A 21,926-nucleotide genomic window follows, 5' to 3' on the forward strand; every position below is an offset into this window, starting at 1 on the left:
TGAATGATGAATCATGAACTTTGCCAAACCATTCTTTTCTAAGTTGCCAATTTCGCCTTTCAATAAGTGAGTTTCTTTTAGGAAGCAAACATCTGTCTTCATGTCATTTAAATAGTTAAAAATATTTTTCTTCTTGACATGATTGTTTATCCCATTAACATTCCAAGTCGAAAAACTTAACTCATTTCAAATTTTTCCAAAAGTCTCAGTATCAAGCAAAACAAAAAACAACCTCACACCCACCCTCTTAGGAAAACTCAGCACCCCAGCACAGTCTTCAACTTATAAAATGAACTAAACATTTAACAGGTCCTATGGCCTAGGTCCCTCTCCTTATCACTAATAAACTCAATCAATAATAAGAAATAAATAGAAATTGAAAATATACTCCTTAGTCTCTCCTTGCAGGAGCAAATTATGACTACTGCTTGCTTAAACTCTAAAAATGTCAAAACAAATAAAACAAAACATGGCCAAACACAGCAAAAATCTACTTGGAGATGAAGAAAAGTATGCTCCAAGCACAAATTGGAACCCGTCACCACTTTGGCCTACAAGATGATTGATCCAGAATGTCTATGTATCAGGCCCGCCAGGAGACTATAACCCAAATTTAGATTTAGTGCAAATATAGATAGGGACAGCAGTAAACTAAATGTGTCCTAAAAAAACAGAGGAACCCAGAAGGCCACACCACACTCATACATTGTTTCCATAAACATCTAGGATTGCCATAATAAGTATCAAATCTAAAAATCCACAAACAGTATCTGTTAAACAAGAATGAAAAATATGGATACAAATGCAATAGCCATATCAAATAGTAGTTACCCCGCATACCCTCATAAAGCGTCCCAGAGTTCTTAGACAAATCAGGGATGTATTTTGAGCTTCTATATTCGTTTAGAAATCTTGGCTGTACCAACTACCTAGTCTATGTCAGAGCGGCAATCATTTGGGACAGCAAATGAAAATAATAACTACTGGATAGGGGAACATTTAGCCCGTAGGATAAACGGTATAAACCGGTGATGATATTAACTGTAGGTGATCCTGCACTTTAAGTTCACAAAAGCATCAATGAATACCAATCAGGATAGAGTCCATAAAATAAATAATACAATACCTGACATTTTATAAGACCATTGAGTCAGTTTAAGAAGCAAAAGAAAAGAAATAATGCAACAAGTAATCACACACAAAAAAATAGCATGGAAAACATATTTAAGAGCCATGTAGTACGTTGTAGTGTTATGTAAATATATATTCAAAAAGACAATAAGGAAAAATAAAATGACTGTTACCCAAGTAGTATATATAAGAGTAGCCCTTCCCCAAGAGTACACAACCAAATTACACCAGACGAGATGATTCTGGAAAACCAAACCTTCTTTATACATATGCACAATGGAGTTTAGACTATCAGTGAGGACCCATATACCAGAATTGAAGACCAACAAACCAGCAACAATGATCTACATTCCTCTAATACGAGGAGCACTGTGTGCCAATTCGCATAAAGCAGATATATTGGGTGTGTCAGTAAAGAAATTAGATGCAGCACCTCTAACATATGTATACATATAAAGCATGTGATGTGTTTTAGGCTACGGATAGTATGTCAAATAAAGCATCTAGACGAAATAGCAGAGTAAAATTCAATTCATACATATTCTAACAAGTCTAGATAGACTGTGAGAATCAGGCTGACAAACCAGCAAAAAAGATTATTCCCCCAAGTACAAGGCGCAATCTGAGCCACTTTGCATAGAGCCAATACATTGGATTCATCTGCAAAGTGACCGAAAGGTAGCCCTTCAGTCATTAGCATATGTACAAAATGTGTAAGTCAGTTGAAATCGCAGGCCAGCAAGTCTAAATAGATCACATATGGGTAAGAACGTAGGCAATTGCACATTGTTCAAAGAATGAATCAAAGTAAAGTATGGCATACATCCGAAGTCTGAGGTGTGATAGGGAAAATGTATTGACATGAGTTTAAATGGGAGAGTAATGCCAGTCTCCAATAAGGATACATTCACTACTGCAGTCGTGGTGCAAGGGAGGGGTAAACTCACGCCTTCCTGTAATGGTAATTGTCCTTCTTTTAACGAAACAGACAATAGCCATGAAAGGACACAAAGAAACTGGCATGTTATGCAAGGAAACGTTGCAATTAGGAAGACAACAGTCCCTTATGACGCCATCATTGAAGACGCTGCATATTGCGGAATGTAGAAAAATCCTTTTAATGTTAGGATGGCTGAGGCATGACAGGTAAAGCAAAACACATTGACATGAGTTCAAATGTGAAAGTAAAACCAGACTTCATTCTTAGAAAACATTCCCTGCAGTAAACATGGTGCAAGTGTTGGATTACTTCACGACCTCTTGTTGTGATAGTCACCCCCCTTTTTTTTTAGGTGAACAGTAGCCAAGGATGGGCACAGTAAAAAGGGTATATTTTGCAAGGAGATTTGGTAATTAGGGTTGCAACATTCCTCTGTAACGCCTGCGCCAAAGACACTGCATATAACGGAACGCAGGAAAAGCCTTTGGATGTAAGGAAAGTTTTCCGTCCAGCTTTATTACTCCTCATATGAAAGTTAATGATTTCGATGGCCATTGGGAGTCCAAGGTAAGACAATCTCCAGAACAAAAATGATCAATCTCGCCCCAATTACAGTGTCATCAACACCAATGCGTACTTTTGCACAGCACCCCTCGTGTTGTAATGGGTCACGTGGCAGTAAAGAAACTAGCCGCTTCCGGTTCGTCAGTCAGACCAACCACGACTCCGGTGTGTGTTTGTTTCAGAACCATGCTTGTGCTACACCACGTGCTGTGGGCCCAAGAACGGGGCCCCGCGCGAGGACGATGCCCCTGCTGGGCAACGCCGTCCATGCACGATGCAGCAGCCAGGTGATCTGTCTGTTGTGGCGACCCTGGCCTGGGTGCCCCCAGAGCCGGGCCGTCGTGTGCTGGGTGCCCCCAGCCAAGTGTGGGCCTCCAGCGATCTGGGGCGAGTGGCGTGACCCCCACTCCAGTGTATGTGGCGTGATCGCCACCTCAACGGACCACGTCAGGTGCACTCGACGTGTGCGTGGGGCCTGCCGGGTGATCCGGAGCAGGACCCCAACACGTACAGAGCCTCAAGGCCAGTATATGTGGAAGCCACATCATAAAACCCAAGTGAACCATAGTCATTCCGAGTATGGACATTCCGAGTATGGGCAAAAAGAGGAAAGCAGAATCCAGGTATTGCGCTTGTGGGGCTAGACTGTTCAGCGGCAGATACAGAAAGTCGCCGCCAGTGAAATCGCAAGCGTGAAAAGAGAAACGTATAAATATGTTTAACGATTCATACATAGGTTTCCAGGGCATCCTGCATCTGACACACAAAAGGCATACCAAAGCACAGTGCGCACTCTGCCCGCTTCGAGTGGCTGTGACTACCCATCTGCCACAACATTGTTATGCATTCCAAGCACAATAGCCCAAGTCAGCTGATCCGTCAACGTGCGTGCGGTCCTTTGCATGGGAAAACATAAGAACAGAAACAACGCAGCCTGCTCACCTCGTATCTTGCTGTTATTACTCAAAGGCGTAACGTTAAACCAGCTCAATCACGTACGTGCCATTGTAAAGGGTAATATTGCGTAAGCAAATAAAAAACGAAAAAAAGTCTAAATAAAACTATATTAAGATAAAAATAAAGTAACCAGCAAGGCGCCAGGAGCAATAATTCTCATCATGAAATGAAGGCAGAATCACCCTTTTACATACATGATACATCGGAGATTATGGTAGATAGCAAATCGGGTCTGTTTTGATTTAAAAGACTTAAGTAGCATTGGCACAGAAAAAATAGAAACCATATACAAATAGAAATGCTCCTATCCAAATATGTGTTGTATGTGTTTTCCCTTGTTTATGAAAACCAGTCATGCTAATGGCATGCATACGCTATATCTCACTGCATCAGTGAGTTTTCACCTTTGTTGCATGTAATTGTCCTTTCAAAAGCAATACTTTCCCTGCCCTTTCTAATCCGAAACAATGTTATTGACTGGCTGTTCATTTTATATTATTTTGCAGATGGAAACATTGGAGTGGAAATCGGCTATTTGAGATATATAGCCACTAGCAAAACAGCAGCAATGTAAACTGTTTCATATTTTAAGGTGTTAATACGTAGTTGATTTTTGATTGAAATATGATTTGCAAAGAAAGAAATAATACTCTAAAGGTGTTATTTATTTAAGGCTGATTTAATTGGCCCACCAGTTCTATGGGGAAAAAAAGAAAGATCCTTTCACCACAAAAGCTGTTGAGTCCAGAGGAATGACGGGACAGAAATCATAAACAGGTTGATGAAAATAGATGGCCTGCATGTAAAAAGAAGTGCTGAATATTTAGTCTATTTAGTCTGAAGAGTACAATAATTGATTGCATTGCTGTTATTTCTTTATTCATCTAAATGTGAGGTAATAGGTTGAGAATGCATTGTGTTCAGTTATTTAAACGTAGACTTATGTTTACTTGATCTTGTGACATCCTGAATTCTAGATGAGCATTCCACCACTAAGCATATATATGAAAAGGCTTTGCTGTATTTTTACTATTTCTTTGCATACATACCAAACTAAGCTATTCACAATAGAAGCATTAAAATCAAAAATACAGTTAAGTGCCTTGGCAAATTACCTTTTCTCATGTGGTTGCAATTGTAGCACATGTATTTGCTCATTTCTGTAATATAAAAGTACCTGGCAGCTGCAATTACACGTGCAGGTCTGAGATTTGTTTGTACCCTTTTGCTGCTCCTATTTGCCAAATAAGTCATGAACATAGCCAGTGTTCTAAAGGAATATGATTGTTTAGGCAATACCAGACAAAGCTCTTGAAAACTGTATCCTTCAGTAAACGAGAAGTGAGAGGGAGCTGCTCAGTCCTAAGAGAACTGGAAGCTCCCTCTCAAATCCCTGACCTGTGCATCAAAGACCAAGCCTGGTTTGAAAATATTCAAAAGGCTCTCTTGGAGAAAAAATCACCACACTCCAGCTCAAAATTAATAACAAAAAGCTTAAACTCAAGTAATCTCAACAGCCCACAATCGAACAGACTCTGCCTAAACCATTCCCTATGTTCTCCACTATCACGACAGAGGAGACTATCAAAATCATAAAAGTCCTCAGACCCTCACGCTACCAAGGCGACAAATGCCCTGCGACATTAATCAAAGACTGTGCGCATAACTTGGCACCCTTCATCAAATCATTTATAAATAACTCATTCACTACTAACAAAGTGCCATATAACCATAAGAAAGCTTGGGTGATGCCACTATTAAAAAATACGGGTTCCAAGATGGCAGCCGACCAGTAGACAATGCGGCTCCTGACCTCCCGGCTCTGCGAGGAACCCCTCAGCACCAGAAGCGGTCTTCGAGCAGCACCCAGCCCTCACCGGCACTTTGATACTGTGGTGCAGCGGTCGGCGGGCACCGGGTCCCGTTTGAAGTCGAGCTGGCAGACAGTTCGCTGCAGGGGGACTCGGCTGGAGCGTCCAGGCCAGTGCTGCACGCAGAAATCATCTGAGGCGTGGCGGCCAGTGGGCTCCGGACCCAGGAGGACATCGCCCCCAGATATCTTAACAGGTACTGGCCCCCTGTGAGACGTGGCCCCCCCTCCTATCATCGGCGGCGCCTCCGCCTGGTCCCGGCATCCGCCACCAGCCGGGGCTCCGTGGGGAGCGCAACTTGAGGGGGCATCTCTTGCTGGGTAGCACGGGGGGCTTGTGGCCCCGCGCCACTGTTCCCCCACCGGCCCCTGCTCTGGCCTGATTCAGTGCAGTGCCCCAGGGCGGCCCCCCGGTGCAGCCCCCATCACCCATCGTCATCGGCCGAAGTTCATGGGGGGCGTGGTCTGGGAGGCCACCATCAGCGGATCCGCCTGGAGGGGCTCATGGCCCGACGACAGCTGCCCGTGACGAGTGGGGGTGGGTACTCCCCCCGGGTCTCCCGAGTGACACCAGCTGTGAGGGGACACTTCCTCTTGACCCCCAAATCTCTGGACGGCTAACTGGTCGCCGGGCAAGAGGCCATCCTCTACTGGAACTATAGAAGCACTGCTGGGAGCCTGACTGGTGGGAGAAGTGTCGGAGCCCCTGGGCGGCGCTGGCCCTGGAAACGTTGGTGCAGTGTTTGGTGTGACCTCTGGCCCCTTCCCCGTGGTGATCCAGGCGGGGAGGGAGCCGCGCGGAGACATTGCCTCACCAGGGGGTCCCCCTATATCTTTGTTGTTGCACACCCCCATCATAGGGGGCAGTCAGGACTTACATTCATCTTCTTGGAGGCCTTGAATTCAATTCCCTGGCTAAGCCACCCGGACTTTACCTGAGGCCCAGCGCCTAACATAGCCTACACCAGGACTTTGGGAACTGTGTTCAGCTGGTCACGGTTGCCCCCCCAACCACGACTGGAGGAGGCAGGTGGGGGAAGATGCACTGACCAAGCTGACCTGAGGCAGTCATCTCTATCAAGCGACCCAGAGGTCCTCCCCCCCCCCTGCTTAACGCTACCAGAATGGTCAGGTGTCTGGCTGGCCCTAAGCCCCCGACCCGTAACCCAACATATCCAGGAACAGAGCGAAGGATCCGTCCCAGGCCCTTAAAACTGTTAAGAAGATCCAAGATGGCACCCTGACTAAAATCTGGGCCAAGGACCCTGAACCAGAGGGTGACCGCCAGGAGGACGACTGGGCGAGTGAGCAGGGAACTGACCTTACACAAGACCAGCAAGAGAGACCACTCACCTACTCAGCCTTAAAATTATTCCTCGGCAAGATGGTTGATAGAATAACAGCTGCACCTCAGAAGCAGATGGACACATTGAGGGAAGACCTAGCCGAAGGAATAAGGGAGATCAAGTGGGACATTATTAAGGTGGAAGAAAGGGTGGACACCAACGAGCGGGCCATCCAGGTGTTGACAGAGGATGCAAGGAAAACTGAGAATCTCCTGGAAACTCTGGCAAAGGCCACCCAGAACCTGGAGCTACATGCCGAAAGAACTGGAGAATCATTCGAGAAGAATAAATATCCGGGTCAAGGCGTTACCAGAGTCTGTTCAGCCCCAGGACCTCACCCAAGTCCTTACAACGATCTTCATGGATCTCCTAGAAGCGGGCTCAAGCTTAGACCTACAATTTGACAGAGTTCATAGAGTGGGAGCACCTCGGGTGGAGCCAGGGGGCAGGCCTCGGAACGTTTTGGTGGCTTTTCATAGTTATGCTGCAAAAGAGAAGATACTGGAGATGGCAAGAAAGGCAGGCCACATACCATATAACAGCTCTGAGATTGCTCTTTACCAGGATCTGTCGCAAACGACCCTGAATAAGAGAAGGCGGATGGGCCCAGTCCTGAAACACCTGCGAGAGAAACAAATGAAGTATCGGTGGACCCATCCATTCGGCTTAACCTTCCTCTGGCAGGAAAGGCAGCACAAGATCGAGACTTGCGACCAAGGCCTGGAGCTGCTGGGTATCGAGGAGCGTCCGCCAATACTCCCTATAGGACTTCCCCTCAGCCACGATAGGCACAAGCCCTGGGAGTGGTCTACAGCCAAATCAAAGCGTTCCAGGAAAGACTCCTCGCAGAAATTAGGCTGCTACCCCCAGGGAAGAAGCCACCCAAATAGTCAAAATGAGTCGTCGGGAAACTCACCTGACACTGTCTCACTGAAGCCTTAGAGTCGAGGTGGCGAGGCCAGGGAGGGCCCTTGCTAACTGAAGCTACGGCCCTGAGGCAGGGATTGAAAATCATTCGTAATAATTGCTGCAGAGAAGGGAGGGGGAGGGTTCCGTGGGAGGGGATGGGAAAATCCTGCGTTGTTTGGACCTGGGCAGTTTATAGGGCTCGGCTCTCGTATATGTGGAACGAGGGGGGAAAATTGCCAGCTGAGCCCACCTAGGGGGAAATTAGGAAAGTTGAAGGGGGGGAAAGTTGGTCAGGGTCTATGGGGAGGGGGCAGATTTCCAGGGGGAAAAGAGAAGGAGTGGAGAACCCCAGAGGTGAGCGATACAGCCCAGCCGTCATCACTGAATCCCATGTTATCTTAATATCAGACAGACCGGTCTACGTTGTACATACTACACCAATAATTAATGTTGGCCCAATTTAAGATACTGTCCCTAAACGTAAATGGCCTAAACTGGCCGGTTAAAAGGAAAAAGGTGGAGTTGTACATCCGGAAAGAAAAACCACACATAGTCACTCTACAAGAAACATACAAACTCGAGATAGGTATAGGGTTAAGATCTGGGGCTACACCAGACTGCTCCAGGCCACACAGCAACCCAAAAAGGGAGGCGTAGTAGTAGCGGTGCGGGATGGGTTGGCCTTGGAAATCAAGGCAACGCAGGTGGATGACCAGGGAAGGTATCTGGCAGTGGGGTTGGAGGGCAGAGGAGAGTGCTATATGGTAGCGGCCATCTATGCGCCCAATACGGGCCAAGATGCCTTCATTCAGAAGGCCTTGACCCGGCTAGGCAAATTTGCCAAAGGTCGCATCCTTCTAACAGGGGACTTTAATCTCGCCTGGGATCCGGTCAAGGATAGAAGTAGGGCAATGTGGGGTCCGCAGGGGGGACCCTCCGGAGACCTGAAGAAGAAAATCCATGACCTGGCATTGGTGGACACCTGGAGGGAGACTCAGGGGTCCGAGATAGGATACACGTTTTACTCGCATGCGCATAAGACTCATTAGCGCATCAATTATATATGGGCGTCCTCCTCACTACTGGTGAACGCCGCCAAGATCACACTGGGACCTTTTGCAATCTCAGACCACGCCCCTATTGCCTTGATGATAACCAGACCACGGGGTGAGCCAGGATTATGGAAATGGCGATATCCATCCCAGCTTTTTAAAGACCCTATCTTCACCAAAGAAATCGAGCAGGAGCTCGAGAACTTTGCGGGGAACAACCCTGTAGGTGATACATCTCCACAAATATGGTGGGACACTTTAAAGGCCACGATAAGAGGCACAATTATTGCAGTAAAGGTGAGAAGAGAAAGGGAATTAAGGCTGGAGGAAGAACAGTTAAGCAAAAACTTAAAGAGGCGAAGGCACAAATGGCTGTGAAAAACACACCAGGATGGTCCGTACGGTGAGGGGCCAGCTGACTCGTTCAGACCAGGGAGGCAGAATGGAACCTTCTCCACTTACACCAAGAGTACTACATCAACGTGAATAAATCAGATCGCCTCCTAGCTAGGTTGCTGAGAAAGGAGGAGGGGGACAAAACTATCTTGAGAATTAGGGGGAGGGAGGTACACTACATACCGGCAATCCAGAGATAGTAGGGGAATTACACCAATACTATTCCACTCTTCACTCCTCAAACAAACCAGATCTGAGTGAACAAAAGCTATATTTAGATAAGCTGACCCTTAAGTCTCTGTCACAGGGTGAGCGGGAACAATTGGGAAGGTGATATAACCACAGACGAAGTTAGGAAGGCTATCTCTTCCCTCTCCCTGAATAAAGCGCTCGGCCCTGACGGCTATGTGGCCGAATTGTGTAAATGGCATAAAGAATTCCTGATCTCCTACCTTGCCAAATTATTTAATCACATTGGCTCCTCGGGTGTCTTACCAAGATCTATGGACGAGGCAAATGTCTTTCTTATACGCAAGAAGGGCAAGGATCCGGAGCAGTGTGGCTCCTATCGTCCAATAGCGCTTATAAATGTAGACGCTAAGATCCATACGAAGATCCTGGTGACCAGACTGGACACCATCATGCCCAAACTAATATTTTCCGATCATTCAGGCTTTATCAAAGGCTGGCAGACGGTGGATAATGTTAGGAGAGTGGCCCATCTACTCGAGAAATCTCAGCTGAAGCGGATCCCTGCCCTCATTTTAGCGGTTGACGCCGAAAAGGCTTTTGATCGAGTGGAATGGGGGTTCCTCTTTGCCACTATGGCTAAAATGGGGTTCGGCCCAAAATATCTGGCTCGGGTGGGTGCTAGCTATCGATTCCCGACTCTCCATCTAGCTATCAATGGCCAAATATCAACCCCGGTGAGAGTGGATAGGGGCACAAAACAGGGCTGCCCACTTTCGCCATTGCTTTATGCACTTCATCTGGAGCCGTTCCTGGAGGCCATTAGAATGGCTGAGACCATAAGAGGTATTGCATTTGGGGGGCGAGTCCACAAATTGGCTGCTTTTGCGGACGACATGCTTCTTACACTGACCCACCCTGAGATATCCCTGCCAGCAACATGCGAGGAACTGGATAGCTTTGGCCAAGTAGCTGGCTTGAAAGTAAATGCTAATAAATCAGAGATTCTTAGTCTCAATTTTCAAGCGTCCTCTGAACAATACATCAAAGGGGCATATACCTTCAAGTGGGCAAATATGAACATCAAATATCTGGGGGTCCTCCTCACCAAGACCATAGGTGAACTATACCAGGCAAATTATCCACCCCTTCTTGATAAGCTTAAATCGAAATTGGTTGATTGGGGCCCTCTATGTATCTCACGGTTGTGGAGGAGCAACGTCCTTAAACTGACAGTATTACTGCAACTCCTATATCACTTTGCAGCCCTCCCAGTAGAAGTTCCACCCCCCTTTTTCAAAGCTTTGCAGAAAGTCACAACCCGCTTCATCTGGAACCTTAAGCGCCCCAGAGTGGCGGCAGCCCTTATGAGAACACCTGTCTCGCGTGTGGGCATGGGAGAGCCTGACTTCCGGGCCTACTATTTAGCTGCTCAATTAAGAGTTCTCAGGGATTGGCAAAGGGAGGATTGGGATACACCATGGAGGTCTATGGATAGGGTGGTAGTAGCGGAACAATTGGAGGCAGTGTTGTGGAAAGCGAGGTCAGATAGATCTTCCCAAATGTATATAAGTAAAATTACTTCGACTATGGGAGTGGCGTGGGATACGGCATCTGCTCGAGCACAACTCACCTCCTTGCATTCCCCCTTCAACCCCTTATTCAAAAACCCACAATTTACCCCAGGCTGAGAAACGGCAACATTTGACAATTGGTTCCTGGGGGGTTGTCGGATGGTTCGAGATATGTATACCGGGGGAAAGGTCAAAGACTTTGAACAATGCAAATTAGAATCCGGCCTGGAGGAAAGACACAGATACGGGTATATCCAGTTGAGGCATTGGCTATCCCATCTCACCATGAAGCAGGCTGGCTCGCGGCCCCTAACCCCATTTGAAAAATATCTAGACACACATGCAGGGGACAAGGGCCTGATGGCTGCAATATATCAGTATATTAAGGCGGCACTGCCAAATAGAACATATATCGAGAAATGGGAGAGAGATACCGGACCCGCTATTGATGAGAAGGAATGTCAATACTTGTGGGCCCAGATACCGAAGCTAACTAGGTTCCCTCCAGATCCGAGAGACCTGGTTGAAGCTAATGTTTCGGTGGCACCTCACTCCAGTCAAGCTGAAAAAGATGTTTCCCCAGACCACTTAAGCTTGCTGGAGGGACTGTGGGGGAACGGGTACATGGGCTCACATATGGTGGGAATGCCTGAAACTAAATATGTTTTGGGGACACATTCAGTAGGCCATAGAGAGAGTCCTCTGATCTTGGGGCGGTGGAAATAGGGGGCTCAATATGATAGGCCTGAACCGAACTCTGCTTCATATTCCATTGAAAGCTATGTTATAATGATGATGGCTGCAGCAATGGTATTGGCGAGACGATGGAGAAAAAATGACACTACCACAAGAACACGAATGGGTGGCGAAAATCTGGTCAGTGATCGCTATGGAATGGCTTTTGTACTCAATACAGGGCCAACGCATGCAATTTATAACCGACTGGGCGTCCCTCCTGGCATACTTAAAGGAGGGTGCGCGAAGAGCTTGGTGCCCTAAGGTGATGACACTATTAGGAATTATTGATCCCCAAGAGGAATCTGATCTATGATAAGGGAGACAAGCAGAGACATTTAAGAGTAAAGCTTTTAAAGGTCCTATAAACTGTAGCCCAATGGAGTCCTATGGACGTTCACCTCGGAGGGGAAAAGACAGCAGTGAAATCCTGGAATCTGGTGGGGGAGGAAGGGGGTTGGGAGTGGTCCTGTTGAATTTCTGTTGATTGTCTGTTCAACTGCAAAATGTTAATAAAAACAAGTTGGAAAAAAACCAAAAAACAACGCTAGACCCAAATGTACCCACAAATTACTGACCTATCACCACAGTACCGTTCTTGTTAAAAATCCTGGATAGGGTAGCCTATGTAAAGATTCAAAAATACCTGGAATTACATCATCTACTGGGCCTTCTGCAATCTGGCTTCCTTGTAGGCCATGGCACGGAAACGGCTCTAGTAGACTTTAAAGCACAAATGGACCAGATCAGGGATAGAGGTGACGTAGCCATCCTCCTCCTGGAAATTTTAGTGGCATTCAACCTTGTAAATCACGACATCCAATGCCGCCATCTAGCCAGTGATGCCCATTTCTCTAACGATGCCATAGCATGGATTAAATCATTCTTGTCAAACTGCATGATGAGAGTCTTCTCCGCAGTTGCAGCAGCTAAACCCACCGCAGTCACTTGTGAAGTGCCTCAGGGCTCATGTGTGTCACCTACCATGTACAATGCATTCACTAAACCTCTCTTTGACAAACTGGAAAATTTGGGTGTCACATACACAAATTATGCTGATGAAATACTAATCCCTATAACTGGGGACTACACCACTGACACAAATGCCTTAAATACCATCTATCTCATGATCGAAGCTTGGATGGCCCAGAATGAGCTTTGTCTCAATGACGATAAGACCGAGATCTTTATCATGGATAGCCAAGCCAGACTCAAAAATCTATCACCATTATACCAATCCTTCAACATGAATGGAAACATCATAACAACCGCCAAATTGACTCATCACTTACCCTATCATGACAAATTAATGCTATCATATCGGCATCCTCTTACACAGCTAGATTCATCACAGCCTGCAGACCATACTTCACAGAAGAGAACTGCATCGCTCTGGCTAGAGCTCTAATTCTCTCCAGGATCGACTACTGCAATGCCATCTTTGCTGACTCTTCAACCAAAAATATCACACAACTCCAAGTTGTGCATAACAACACCATAAGAGCAGCCCTAAATATTCCCATATCAGACCATATCTCCACCATAAAAAGAAGCATTCATTGGCTACCAGTGAAGGACAGGATTAAGTTCAAAGTACTCATGCTAGCTCACAAATGTCTCTCTAACTCTGCCACATGTTATCTCTCCTGTCTAATAACAAAAAAACACATTGACAGACCAACAAGCAGCGCATACCTTGGCCAAATAACTAAGCCTAGATTCCAAAGACAAAAAGCAGGAGGGGTAAGATTCCCAGTCATGGCAGCTGATTATTGGAACGCCTTGCAATTAGCCATAAGGCAGGATCCTGCCTTACTATCCTTCCGCAAACAACTAAAAACGTATCTCTTCACACAGGACAGCTAGCGACACATACCCTACCAGCAACTAGCCTCGCAGGACCCACATTCCATGCTAATCACTGCTGGCCAGGCAACCACACCTTTAAGTCTTCTTTATTTACAACAAAGCCAGCAGCTGTATCAGCCGGACCCCACATCCATTGTAACGTAACACCCAAGTATGCATCCTAAGTGACCTGCATAACCTGTAACCAAACTCTTAAGCCTATTGAATTTGCAACACTGTAACAAAATTCTTAAGTGTGCGGTTTATGTAACCAAGATCCTAAGACTGCTAAATATGTAACCATTTTCCCAAGCCTGCAACTCTGATAACCATACTCGTAAGCATCCACTTTTTTACAATCTGCATTACTTGTAACCACATTCTTAAGTTATTAGCATGTAACCAACACAATGTGCCTTGCACCATGTAATCAATCTGTTTAAGGATGTACCACTTGTAACCATATTCTTAAGCCTATGCGCCCAGTTGCCTGCGGGTTAGGTGCAAATGTAATAATACATAAATCAATAAATAAATAAATACATTTCCTCTCTTGTACTCACCTCATGTGATAAGTGGATTCTACTTGGCATGAGTACAAGGATGAGTAGGGGTAAAATGGCTGACTCTCACACTTAACTAACCAAAACACAACACAATCATAAAGGTAAAACATGGACAGTTAAGAGGTATGCCACCTTTCTGGGCTGAGGGAAGGCTATACTCTCAACAGGAGAGTGAATGTGAACCAGTAGTAATCCAATCAACAGCCCAAAATAAAGGCAATGTCTAATCAATCAAGAGTCTATACAAATATGTATACTTTAATCAAGCACGTAGAATGAATAGAAATTACTAAACAAAAAATACCCAAAACAAAGAACAGAGAAGATGCGACAGACTGGAGAAAGCAGCACTCTGAATGCAGTTCCACGGATGGTAGGTAAAGTACTAACCACAAAAAGGGTCGCTTGTTGAAAACAGGAGTGATTCTGACTTAAACAGTTTCTAGGATCCAAGAGGACTGAAGGGGTGGTTCAGAGTCAACAGTGCCTGGATTCAGTTCTTGGTTGGCTGCCGCAGTCAGATCCGGGGTTGAGCATAGATCAGGCTCAGTCTGGACAAGGAGGATCGCGGAGTGCTCTGTGCGGTAGAAGCGCACCACTCAAAGATACAGGTCAGGCGGTCCCAAGAACACGGTGCAGCTAGCCATGTCAAGTAGGGCTTCCGTCACCAGGATGGGTTGATGAGTGACACTCCAGCAATTCAAGACGGCAGGCGATGGTCATTGAAGTGGTGACCTTGGGTGTGTTGATGTGCAACCAATGCAGCAACAGTTCAAGGGCTAGCTGTGCCAAACCGTGGTTGTAACCCCCAGTTAGAGTCGCTGTGTGACTCTGCAGTGATGCAGTTCCGGTTCCTGCATTGAACAGTCACTTCAGGCCTACGAGGTGACAACCTTTGGCTGGGACATGATGCAATGTCTAGCTGGTAAGGTGCAAGCAATGTTTGATGTGGTGGAGGATTGCAGTAACCAGCTCCAGTGACTTCCCTCTTGTTCCAGATGCGGTGAACACACAGTGACCAGTTTGGTACGGTGAACATGCAGCTTCGGCTGGTCTGGTCCTATGCTTGCTGCTGAGCCTGACCCAGGGGCACTTTAGGATAGTATGGTTCCATTCAGGGCCAGCTCTCACAGCTCAGAAGATTCTGGTGCAGACTGGTGGGTCTTGATCCACGGCAGAGGATACTCTTGATGTGCCCTGGGCGTGGTAGGGGGCAGATTTTGCTTCTGTCTTGGGTGATTTCTTCCTCAAGCTGAGGGCTTTGAAGAGCACAACTCTCTCAAAGGTAGTCCAGTGAAATCTTCAAATGAATCTGTAGCCTTTAAAGATCCAAGAGGAACTGAGCAAATCTGATGAAGGTTTGAAAGTCCCCAGGTGATTGGATTAAAGCTAGCCTGCCCTAGTGGTCCGATCCCTGCTCTGAAATGGAGTGGAGATTGCCCTTTTGATGTCACACACTACGTGTTTTGCTCGAGAGGAAGTGGAGGGGAAAGGCAAGAGATAGAGGGACAGAGAGAATCAAGATGGAGGAAGCATTCTTCTCTTGACCAGATCCCTCCTGGCTACCATGAGCCCACCCCTTTTTCTTCTCACTGAGCCTTCAGAGATGCAGCACCGTGGTGTGAGGTTACTCCTTTTGAATGGGTGTGCTCTCTTGATGACTTGGCCCAGGAAAGCTGCCTGCTGTGTGGCTGTCTCCAGTGGAGGCTGTTACCTGCCCTCACAAAGAGATCAAAGAGGAAGCTCGGCCCTCCAGGTTCTTGTCCAGCCATTTGGTGGGCTACACCCTGCTGACCAGAATACACATCACCTTCCATAGTGAAGTGGACACATGTGTGATATCAATTGCAATGTGTCGGTCATGATCATAAGTAGCACCATGCACTATGCCTAAATGTAGGCATAGTTTTTATTTAGAGTTTACCCTGCAACCAGAATGGCTGGCTTATAATCATCATCGTTTTGGGAACAGGGGGCATATCTTAAATGCTGCCTGTGCTCCCCAGTGACTTGGCTGTCTCTGCATCTGGCAAGTGGGCATCTCATGACCTTCGAACCTGCTCTGGGCCATGAGCAGAGCAGGTGCCGTAGATCAGGCTACTGAAGCGGCACTATGCTTTTGGCCTGGAGTCGACAAGAAAGAGGGAATCTGGTTGGCAAGCCCCTTTTTGAGACAGAATTACCCTCATCATTCTTTTGTTAATTTAAAAAAATGTAAAACAGGGTGTTGCATCCTTGACAAATGACAATTCCTCACACCTCATCATGGGTGTTTACATATGGTTCAACTCTGTACCTTCATTACTGATGTACTCTGTAATCAATATTTTGAAAGAAAGCCAGCAACAGTTACATACCAGCATTTAAGCTGGTATTGTTTAATGTTATACAAGATAACATCTAAGCATTTTATTTTCGTTAGTCCAATAAATGCTATCAAAACTTGCATTTTGTGTGTATTTCAAACAAAAAAAGGATTATCCAGGATTTCAATTTTGGAAAGCCTTCATGATTCTGAACAGTCCTTCCCTTGCTGTCAGCAGTTGATGCTGATATACAATCTCAAGTTTCGCTGTCGTTAGAGTACAGCACAATTTGTGATTGGATAACATGGAACTGTGCCTGGCACAATGCGGGATGGAAATACGTAATCTAAAGTGCTGCTACCACCTCGCACATTACCATACAAATGACATTCACGTCATGAAATATCTTTACCTATGTTTATAAGTGCCGGTGTATAATTTCCTCCTACCAGTCTTTTTGTGACATTTCTACTGACCTTGAATAAGAAATTGACATCAGTACCCAACTGTAATATCGTATTAATGTTGAGTTCTAACATCAAAATGCTGCTACCTCAGAGTGCAAAGAGCAGATTTCACTGCAGGATTTAACTAAAGCAGTGACAAGCTGTTCAGATTAATGTCTTCTAAAAATGACTTCCTCCGTCACTTTACATCCCATGATTGATATGGAATTGTTTCGAGTGCTTTGTTAAGACTTCTATTAAAACACAAATGGCATTTTAATGCATTGCATTAAACGGCTTGAAATATTTTCGGAACTCATTACATCTTGCATATTGGTGTTTCTTTCTGTCCAAACGGGCTCGACATCTCATATGTATCAATGACGGGAAGAGATCTTGCATCAGAGTAAGTTAGTCCAATTATTAAATGGCATGACGTTGTGCTTTAAAGATAGGGCAAGTTACCCACAGATTCTGTGACCTTATAAAGGAACTCAACATTCTCCTATTTTTTGGCAGAACTTCTGGGTGACTTGCCATATCTTGACAACATATGGTGAGATGAAGTTTGCATAATATCGCCTGAGGTATATTTGTAAAGCTCACATTAATCCAGAGGCTTTTGCCCTAATTATATAAAATGAATCATAATCATCATTAGTTTATTCAGAAATCATATATTTCTTAACACAATCACAATAATACAGTATCATAATGACGCAAGATTTGATAAATAAAATCAATACATTTCCTGTAAACCTTCCAGACTAGTCTAAAACGCAGAGATTAATTCCTAACATACATTCTAAAATCAACATTCATCATAAAACATTCATAGAGTTACATCTAATAAACCATGCAGTATCAATAGAACTAGCAACTGCTCTTGTAACAACTGGATCAAAAGCACATTTTCACAAAGATCAGGGTGTCTAACGTATTTAGAAATTTACAATTTATCAAATTTGTCAAAGTAGTTTTCTCCTTGCCTTGGTGTAAGCAACAGGAAAAAATAAAATGCTGCATTCTATCACATAGGGGCACAAAATACATGTATGCGTGTGATTTGAGTTCCATTTAGAAGTGAATGAGGGGGTAAGAAGCTAAAAGTGAACTTCATAAAAATCAATCTGTGCTGGGTATCCAAATCAGACCATTTTCCTAACCACGTCCTACTTTTAATGACAAGTGATTATTAGTTTATTCAACTTACCTTCCATTTTAGGAAACGGCCTATTGTCCAAGCATTAAACCCCTCCTTGTTGAGAGAGATTCGGCTGAATATCTACACATCTGTCCCAAAACTCAAACAAGTCTTGCTCTATTAACATACTCTTTATGAATTTCAACCATTTCCATCTTGGTGTTCCCGTTGCTTCTACAAGGTCCCACAATAGTTCCTTATGAAAACTGAAATTATGCAGTATATTAAGACACAACTGGAACAAAATGGGTCTGATGTAAGCTTCATTAAGTCCCAGGCTGAGGCCAAGCTCACAATACAATCCCGCCAGCGCCACAGTTAGCATTCTTACTGAACCAGGCTTCATGCAAAGATGCACGACACCTACGCATGCAAAAGGCAGAACACTCGACTGGGTGGCTGACTACAATTGCCTAGTGAACAGTATTAACACTATACCTCTAGCCTGGACTGACCACCACCTGGTATCATTCATGCTTTCTGCCGATAGACCCCCTCCTACGCCTATCACTAAGGCCCCACCAACTCTTACTAGAAATAAGAAGAACATGACAGCAGAAAGTCTCATCCCCAACTTACTTCCCACACTTAACACACTTCCTGACAACCTGGATCCTGAGACCTTGGTTGAAGAATATAACAAGATTATGGCCACCTCGTTGGACCGCATCGCCACCCTCAAACTTAGATCTAGTAAACCAAAAATGCACCACAATAAATGGTACACTCCATTCCTCAAAAATCTAAGGCAAAAAAAAAGAAACTGCGAGTCCATTCGGAAAAAATCCCCTTCAGTCTCCAACAAAATCGAACTCTCTAAACTAACTGCACTCTACAAAAAAGAAATCTACCTGGCCAAACGAGTCTCCTTTGACTCTCGCATATCCCAAGCTAAATCCAACATGAAAGAACTCTTCTCCATCATTAAAGAAATACAAACCCCCATAACTCCCATTGACACGTGCACCAAAGATAAAAACTGGTGCTCTGAAATCCAAAATGCCCTAGCAAATAAGATCGTGACTCTACAAAGCAAAATATCCAGCAAAAGAGCCACCTTGAATGACATCCTCAACTCAAAAATGCCGGAGAAGCTTATGTCCACAAACCCTACCCGCTTCCAGTTCTCTAAAGTCAATACTTTAGTCAAAGTCAAAAATGATCCTGTCTCTGAAACCATCTAACTGCCAGGGAGACTTATGCCCTGCACAGCTCATTAAAGATGCTGCCCATGACCTCTCACCTTTTATCACGAAATTGAAAAATGCCTCCTTCGCTACTGGATCTATACCTACTAATCTAAAACAATCTTGGGTACTCCCACTACTGAAAAAACCCACACTTGACCCAGCCATACCCACAAATTACCACCCGATAACGACTGTTTCCTTTTTACTAAAAATTCTGGACAAGGTCGCCTATGTACAAATATAGAAGCACCTGGAAGAACACAACCTACTAGGATCGAGACAATCTGGATTCTGTCACCAACATGGGACCGAAACTGTTCTCATTGACCTGAAAGCTCATATTGATCTGCTCAGAGACAATGGACAAGCGGCCCTACTCCTCCTCTGCAGCTTTTGATTTGGTCGATCACTCTGTCCTATGCTCACACTTCCACACTTCAGCTCACTTTTCCCCTGAAGCCATCACCTGGATCACACCCTTCCTCAATGGTAGGACCATGAGGGACTTTTCTACCACAGCGGCAGCTGACCCTATACCCATCACCTGCGGTGTTCCTCAGGGCTCCTGTGTCTCCCCCACACTATACAACATATTTACCAAGCCCCCTTTCGAAGATTTGGATCATCTTGGTATCACCTACACTAACTATGCATATGATACCCAGATCCTCCTTCCGCTTTCAGGAGATTATGAAAAGGATTTGGCCTTGCTAAATAGGGTGTACATCATCATCCAGGCATGGATGGCCACCCATGGACTATGCCTGAATGATGATAAAACAGAGCTCATCATCTTAGGCACTACATTTAGCATAAAGAAACTTGGCCCGGCCTATAACTCCTTCATGATTGACGGGAACAATATCAAAGTCGGACAGGAGGTCAAAACACTGGGTTTCTACCTAGACTCCACTTTTTCCCTTAAAAGACAAGTGAGCTCTCTTGCATCCTCCACGGCTTACACATGTAAATTAATCCGCGCAGCCAGACCCTTCCTATCGGATTCTAGCTGCCTGACACTTGCCAAAACCCTCATATTGTCTCGACTTGACTATTGCAATGCCATGTACTTGGGGTCCACCAAGGCCACCACCAGCAAATTGCAAACCCTCCAGAACAACGCTCTCAGAGCAGCGCTGGCCATTTCCAGAAGAGAGCACATTACAGGATTTAGCCAACAGAACAACTGGCTCCCCACTAGAGACAAAATTCTCTTAAAAACGGTATCACTCACCCACAAGTCCCTTAATAACTCTACCCCCATCTACTTAATTAACAGATTCCACAGACAACCCTCCTTAAGACCCATTAGAACTATATACAAAGACTGTTTATCTGCTCCCCACTACAAAAGGACAACTATTGGGGGCAACAGTTTCCCGGTAAAAGCTGCCAAGCTCTGGAACTCGTTGCCTCCTAACCTCAGAGCAGACCTACCCTACCAGAACTTCCGATCCAAGGTGGTTTCTTGGCTGAAACTGGTCCCACTCAGACAATAAAATGCCCTGCGTTACCTGCACACTTTGTAACCACGTGCGCCCTCTTGCTTACTTGTACATTATGGTCCTATATTATGACTGCTGATTTGTATATAACTCTTTGCACCTATTTTGTATTTTGTAATCATGTATATTTTCTGTGTATTGTAACCAAGCTTTGAAATTTCTTGTAAATGCTGCGCCCTGATACCCCTGGGTACTCTCGCGCATTATAAATAATAAAACAAACAAACAAATAGACCAGTACTGTTGGCATTCTCTTAGGGAGCATAGCATGGTTTTCAAAAATGTTTTTTCCGCACTGTACAATGCTGTCATTGTAGTATGGCCTGTAGGATGTTTTAAAAAGGCGACATCTAGTTTGGGGGATTTTTCCACCGACCCCAATTCAGCGCGCACTATTTTATTTATTTAATTACATTCTTTTGAACCTGGGACCCCCAATTTAACAATATTGATTCCCTACAGCGTTCTTCCCCATTCGGGACAAGAAACACACAGGGTTGCACAGAAGGTCTATTTATTAGTAAAAGAGAAATAATTAAATCAATTGTCAGTGGTGACTTAAACCTCCCCATTCAGGAAATCCTTTTCTGGAACCCCCGGCTACAGGCTGCTGAAAAATTGGCTGATGACCTAGATGAGTGCATTAACACAATTGCCCACAAGCAGTCACTGGACCAACTAGTGAAAGATTATTTCATTAATATTCACTATACGTTGAATATTAAAGCTCCCCTCATTAAACAAACTATTAGAACCACCAACAAGACCAAAACATTGTAAGATCCACACCTCAAACTAATCAAAACAACCATTCGAACCATAGAACATACCTGGCGCAAGGGCCCATCACCAGCAAACAATCCGGCTTTGAAGACAAAATGAAAAGAGTATAAAACAGCTATTCTTGCAGCTAAGTGCATATTCTATAGGGATCAATTTGATGGTGCTGCTAATGCACCAAATACATTATTTAACATAGGGCAACAATTGTGTAACACCAAAGCATGCACAAAAGTGACACCAGACTATTCTGAATGGCGTGAAGTTCTGGCGTCAGCTTTCTGCAATACAACCTTTAACATTTGCAAAGGTCATTACCACGAAGTTCTTCACTGCCTCATTAGACACAGCCAATCCCCCTTATACCAAATGTTTATATAGGGATCTAATCCCAACTTTCACCTTTGTTTGTTTGTTT

The sequence above is a fragment of the Ambystoma mexicanum genome, chromosome 1q, assembly GCF_040938575.1.
Source record: "Ambystoma mexicanum isolate Mex_15411 chromosome 1q, UKY_AmexF1_1, whole genome shotgun sequence".
NCBI classification, from domain to species: Eukaryota; Metazoa; Chordata; class Amphibia; order Caudata; family Ambystomatidae; genus Ambystoma; species Ambystoma mexicanum.